We start from the raw sequence: 6876 nt of genomic DNA, 5'->3' as shown, positions 1-6876 counted from the left end.
TGCCCAGAGGTGCCTTGGAAGAAAGGCCTGGTGATCTGTTTCTGTAAATATTATAGCCAAGAAACCCCTATGGTGCAGTTCTACCTGTCGCCATGAGTCAGAATTGACAAAAAGGCAATGCGTTTGGTTTGGGGTTTTGGTCATGGTTCTGTCACAAATCAAGACATGGGGTCTTGATTCTCAGGCAGTAAGGGACCTAGGAATGAGAAACTTGTGGTCTGGGACTAGAAGCAGGGGAAAAGGAGTGCCCAGGGATCTGCTGAAATGAGGCAATGCAGCTGGGTTAGATGCAAAGCACTCATGCTTAGGACCCCCCATCAAGGCTTAGGGCTCAGGCCACCCTTGAGGTCACCAGCCTCCTGAGCAAGGGGCAATCGCCTTCTCTCTATCTCCTGCTCCTCTGGCTTGAAGATCAGTGATGAAGATAATAATATATTTTAAAAAATTAGATACCATGTCTGGAGTGAGGATAGTGGAGCACCAGGTACGTTCTGTGTATAGTCTCATCCTCACCAAGCATACTGCAAGGCAGGCATTATTGGTCTCACTTTACAGGTGAGGCCCAGAGACAGAAAGTCACAGAACCTGGGCAGGAATCTGGGCAGAAGCCTGGGGAGGGATGTCGGGCTGAGGGTGTGAAAAAGAAGAGGGTGGGGAGCACAGTGTGCAGGGCCGGCTGCTTCCGCCTGAGAGGCTTAGGAGACCAGCTCCTGTCCACAGGCCCTGTAAGCATGGCAGGTCTGATCCCTGTGGCCGCTGCATGTCAGCCCACAGACCTGAGTCACCCTTGCCACTGCTGGGGATGTGGACTGTTGCCTTTTCTTCTTGGGTTTCCCCAAGGCATGTGGAGTTCACAGGACCTGTGAAGGTGGAGTGAGACAGAGTGGGTGGGGGCTGGCACGCAGTCTAAAGATGATGACATAATCTGTGGAGGCTTGCGTGGGCCAGAAGTGGGAGTCAGAAGAGTGGCCCAGGGAGGGGGGTGGACATGGGGGTCACTGTATCTTTTGCCCTATAATACCCTGGCAAGAACTACTTGATCTTTGAGAATCATTAGTATAAAAAAAGCCAACTGAAAGTGAATCCAGTTAAAATGGGACTAAAATTTTATAGTAAATATGGGGGTGAGGGGTGCAGCTTGATTGAGCCTCTACTTTAAAAAAATGAAACTAAAATGTATGGAATTATTTTATCATTAGCTAACAAAATTAAATTGCAGCGATGCACTAATTCTTTGAATGAATAGAGGGTGAAGTCTGGGTTGATTTTTCTCCCCTGACAAATTTGTTTGAAAGCATGATGTGACATCTTTTTCTACAAGTTTCATATCATGATCTAACAGAGAGTCATTTTTGCAAAAATTTTAGGGGATACCGTCAATTTTCCAACAGACCTTTTTGGTATTTTCAGAATCAATTTTTTCTCTTCTAAGCACCTACCCAGCTTTCTTGTCAATTTTCTCTTCTTCAGCTGTTTCTTCGTTTAAGTTTGCCAGATCCTCATTTGCTAGTCTCTTTGCAGGTGCATGGAATAGCTCTCCAGCATCACTTACATCAACTTCAGGAAATCCTGTAACCTGTGCAAAGATGGCAATTTCACTTTGCGAATGATTGCGAATACTTAGAGACTGATCAACCCAAAAAGGGTGTTGTTGATATGATGCACGGTACCTGATGCTACTGTTCAGCAGTTTGCATGAGAATAAAACGTATAAATTAAACTTATAAATCCTTAATTAAAATCTTCTTGTAATGATGACTTTTGCTTTCCTAGGTGTCTTAGTCATCTAGTCCTGCTATAACAGAAATACCACGAGTGGATGGCTTTAACAAACAGAAATTTATTCTCTCACAGTCTAGGAGGCTAGGAGTTTGAATTCGGGGTGCCAGCTCCAGGGGAAGGCTTTCATTCTCTGTCAGCTCTAGGAGAAGGTCCTTGTCATCAATATTCCCCTGATCTAGGAGATTCTCAGGCTCAGGGATCCTGGGCCCAAAGGATGCATTGTGCTCCTGGAGCTGCTTTCTTGGTGGTATGAGGTCCTCATATCTCTTTGCTCGTTTCTCTCTTTTATATCTCAAAAGAGATTGACTTGAAACACAACCTAATCTTGTAGATTGAGTCCTGCCTCATTAACATAACTGCAGCTAATCCCACCAATTACATCATAGAAGTAGGATTTACAACACATGGGAAAATCATATCAGATGACAAAATGGTGGACAATCACACAACACTGGAAATCATGGACCAGCCAAGTTGAGACACGTTTTGGGGGGACACAATACAATCCACAGCACTAGGCAATCTCTTCATGGGATGGGGTGTAGGAGGCAGATAATGAATACTTGAGTTTTCACTAAATCTTTCCGTGGAATTATAGTTATTTATTTAAATACCTACCTTTCCCCTTAGACTTTGAGTTCCTTAAAGGCCAGCAATGGGTCTTATTAGTCACTCTGTTTCCAATACCCAGCATAGGACCTGACATAGATTATGTACCTGGTAAAGACTTAATGAACAAATAAATGAGTGAATGAATAAAGAAATGAACAAAGGGACCTTTGTTCTAATTTGGTCCCAGCATAACTGATGCCTGGGAAGAATGGTCCCCATGGTGTCTCCTCTGGAGGTGGCCTTGTTTGAGTTTCAGTTGCAATAACAGTTGCCCCAGGTGATGGGAAGCCAACCCAAAGGATCTAATTTCCAGGAGATGTTTTGTCTTAGCAAGTGCAGTCATATGACAGTTGCCTACATACCCTTTCCTGGCCTCCTTAATCAGTATGGTGAGCTTGGGGGATTTCAGGGGTGGTATGTTATGTTTGGTAGTACCCTCAGAAGCAGGGGTGGCAAGACTTCATCTCACTTACTTTGGACATGTTATTAGGAGGGACCAGTCTCTGGAAAAGGACATCATGTTTGGTAAAGTAGAGGGTCAGTGCAAAAAAGGAAGACCTTCAATGAGATGGACTGACACAGTGGCTGCAACAATGGGCTCAAACATAGCAACAATTGTGAGGATGGCATAGGACTGAGCAACGTTTAGGTCTGTTATACATAAGGTTGCTATGAGTTGGAACCGACTCGATGGCACCTAACAACAAGAACAACATGTTTGGGGAACAAGGAGCGTTGGTGGCACAGTGATTAAGGGCTTGGCTCCCAATTGAAAGGCTGCTGGTTCAAACCCACCCAGTGACACCATGGGAGAAAGACCTGGCAACCTGCTCCTGTAAAGATTACAGCCTAGGAAACTCTATGGGACTCTGTCGTGTGGGGCCACCCAACAACAACAATGTTTGGGGAAACACAGTGTTGGGTGAAGCCATCTCCATGGGCCCCTGGAAGTTTCCCTGAAACCAAAATCAGCCCTTCCCCATGTGGCTCAGGCTCGGTGAGGGGATTTAGGAGTTGACTTTGTCCCCCTAGGAACTAACAGCTCCAGATGGAGTGGCAACATTGATTCCTTACGCTTCCCTGGCCTCCCTTCCTCTCCCTCAGACCCACTGGTGCAAGACAGGCAGAGTGGTATAGTCACCATCATCACGGAAATATCCGAGAGTCTAAATGCTCTGTGGAAGCACATTCTTCCAGTGCTTGTGTTACTCTGCCAGAGGCTGTGAGGCCACATATTTATTTAAATTAGTAACTGGCTTTAAAAAATATTTTTAAAAAGATGAGTGGTAGAATTTTCATCTTCCATGTAGGAGACCCAGGTTTGGTTCCCAGCCAATGCATCTCACGTGCAGCCACCAACCAGGGGTAGATTAACCAGTAAGAAAGGCATGCATGGAGTTACATTAAGCAAGATACACACAGGCCTACTTGTAGTGCACAATTTCACATGGGTGAAAGATGTGGTGAAAAACAGGTGAAACTGTGCACTACAGGTTAGTAAGTAAGTACAAGTAAGCCTGTGTGTACCTTGCTTATTGGGTAATCCATCCCTGCCACCACCATCATTCAGCAGAGGATTGCATGTTGCTATGATGCCGACCAGGTTTCATTGGAGCTTCCAGACTGAAACAGACTAGGAAGAAAGGCCTGGCAATCCACTTCCAAATTTCAGACAGTGAAAACCCTATGGATCACAACAGTTCAATCTGCAACCAGTTATGGGGATGGTGCAGGACTGGACAGTGTTTCATTCCATTGTTCATGGGGTGGCTGTGAGGCAGGGATGACTCAACGGAAGCCAACAACAGTGAAAACACTGGTGAAATCCAAGAACGAACTGTCATCTCGTTAATTTCATTGGGCCAAGTCGACCTCCTGGTCTGAGACTGCACTGTAGTTACACGACATGTTACCTTGGGGGGAACTGGACAAACAGCACACTACATGGCTAGATCCTATCTTTACAACTTCTCAAGAGGCTATAATTACTTCAAAATAAAAAAGTTTAGGAAAGTATAAAAAGTAATTTACAGCTAAGAGGAACCTACGGAGACCTGATGACCTAAATATAATGTGGTCTCCTGGATGGCACCCTGGGAAAAGAAAAAAGGACATGTGGTAAAAACTAGGGAAATGTGAATACAGTATGTGCTTTAGGTAATAATAATGTATCAGTATTGGTTTACTAATCATGACAAATGTGCCACACTGGGTATGGGGTACTTGAGGACTCCTTGTACTATCTTATTTTTCTATAAATCTAAAATTATTTTAAATTAAAAGTTTATTTAAAGAAAACAAGAAGGTGAAGAAACACTGATTCATAATGATAAATGAAGTAATAATAAAAATAAAGCCTCCCCAAATAAAGATAAAGCAGTTAACATTTCTGGGTAAAAATTTCAAACTGTACAGAAGAGCATTAAACTGATAAAAAATAAAGCCTGCTTGCCACCTCTCTCCTACTCTTAGTGCTTCTCCCTAGAGGCAACGGAGGGAATGCTCTAGCATCGTTCTCTAGATACTATCCTGCAACCTGATTTTCACATTTGTCGTCTAGTGCATTTACCTCTCCCTCATTTTTTTAAATAGCTGTATAATAATGCACATAATAGATAATGGCTGTTTATTTAACAAGTTTCCCTTAATGACGGGCATTCATGTGGATCCAGTTGTGTTACAAGCAACGCTGCAATGATCCTACACATTATGCTGAGAGTATAAGCGTAAACTAAATTCCTAGATGTTGGTGCCCAAAGCCGGTAGCTGTTGACAATTCGCCTTCCCAAGAGGTTGCATCCATTTTTATACTCCCAACTACAGTGCCGGGCCGTGAAGCTGAGTCTTTTGAAAGAAAAATGCAACTATATTACCAACGAACATGATGCAGACTTTACAAGGGAAGACTGAGTCTTACTTTACAAAGAACTTCCTTATCTACTTTTGTTGTACTTTCAGCCTCCTTAACAACCTTTGGAAACATTTGAGCTGGTGATGTGTTGCTGTAATAATCATTATTTATTTTACAACTGAAGCTCTGATAGCACAGTGGTTAAGCGCTCAGCTGCTAACCAAAAAGTTGGCAGTTCAAGCCCACCAGCTTCTCCTCGGGAGAAAGATGTGGCAGACTGCGTCCGTGAAGATTTACAGGCTTGCACCTCAAACCCTATGGGACAGTTCTACTCTGTCCTACAGGGTCGCTATGAGTTGGAATCGACTCAACAGCATTGGGTTTAGCTTTGGGTCTTTTTTTATTTATTTAATTTTATTTATTGTGCTTTAAGTAGAAGTTTACAAATCAAGTCAGTCTCTCATACAAAAACGTATACGCGCCTTGCTATGTACTCCTAGCTGCTCTCCCCCTAATGAGACAGCATACTCCTCCTCTCCACCCTGAATTCCCTGTGTCCATCCAACCAACTCCTGTCCCCCTGTGCTTTCTTATCTGGCCTCCAGATAAGAGTTGCCCACATAGTCTCATGTGTCTACTTAAGCCAAGAAGCTCCCTCCTCACCAATATCATTTTCTGTCTTATAATCCAGTCCAATCCCTGTTTAAAGAGTTGGCTTTGGGAATGGTTCCAGTCTTGGGCTAGCACAGGGTCCAGGAACCATGATCTCCAGGGTCCCTCTAGTCTCAGTCAGACCATTAAATCTAGTCTTTTTATGAGAATTTGAGGTCTGCGTCCCACTGTTCTCCTGCTCCATCAGGGATTCTCTGTTGTGTTCCCTGTCAGGGCAGTCTTTGGTTGTAGAGTTCTTCTGGTCTCAGGCTGATGTAGTCTCTGATTTATGTGGCCCTTTCTAGTTTTGGTTTTATTTTATAAACATTTAGTGCTAAACCTATGCTGGATACCAACTGAGGGTGGAGTAGGGAGCTAAAAAGGGCCATGATCAGAACCCCATCCTCCGAGATGCTTCTGTCTGCGCTCCCTCTGGGTCCAACCCCACTTTTCGGCTCCCTCTAAAGTCAAGCTCCTTGAAGGCGTTGACTATATTTCCTGTCTCCAATTCTGTGCCTCCCTTCTTTCTTAAACCTACTCCAATCAAGCAAGCTTTCACTCCTACCACTCCACCCAGTTGCACTTGTTAAGTTTGCCATTGTCTCCACGCTGTTAAAATCAAGGTCACATCTAACTTGGCCAACCGACAGTGCGTGGCCCAATCGCTCACTCTCTGCTGGAAACACTTGGCTAACTTGGGTTTGCTCCTCCTCCTCTATCTTCTCTTCCTTACCTACACCTCTAAAAGTTAGAGTACCCCACAGCTCTGTCCTTCAACATCTTCTCTTCTCTAGGCACACTCACTTTCTGGGTGATCTCATTCAGTCCTATGGCTTCAAATACCATCTTTATGCCCTTGGGGGTCCCTGGGTAGTGCAAACAGTTAACACCCTCGGCTGCTAACTAAAGGTTTGCAGGAAAGGCCTGGCAATCTACTTCTGAAAAATCAGCCATTGAAAACCCTATGGTGCACAGTTCTA

This window comes from Elephas maximus, chromosome 12 (assembly GCF_024166365.1).
Source record: "Elephas maximus indicus isolate mEleMax1 chromosome 12, mEleMax1 primary haplotype, whole genome shotgun sequence".
Lineage (NCBI taxonomy): Eukaryota > Metazoa > Chordata > Mammalia > Proboscidea > Elephantidae > Elephas > Elephas maximus.
This window is presented reverse-complemented; position numbering follows the sequence as displayed.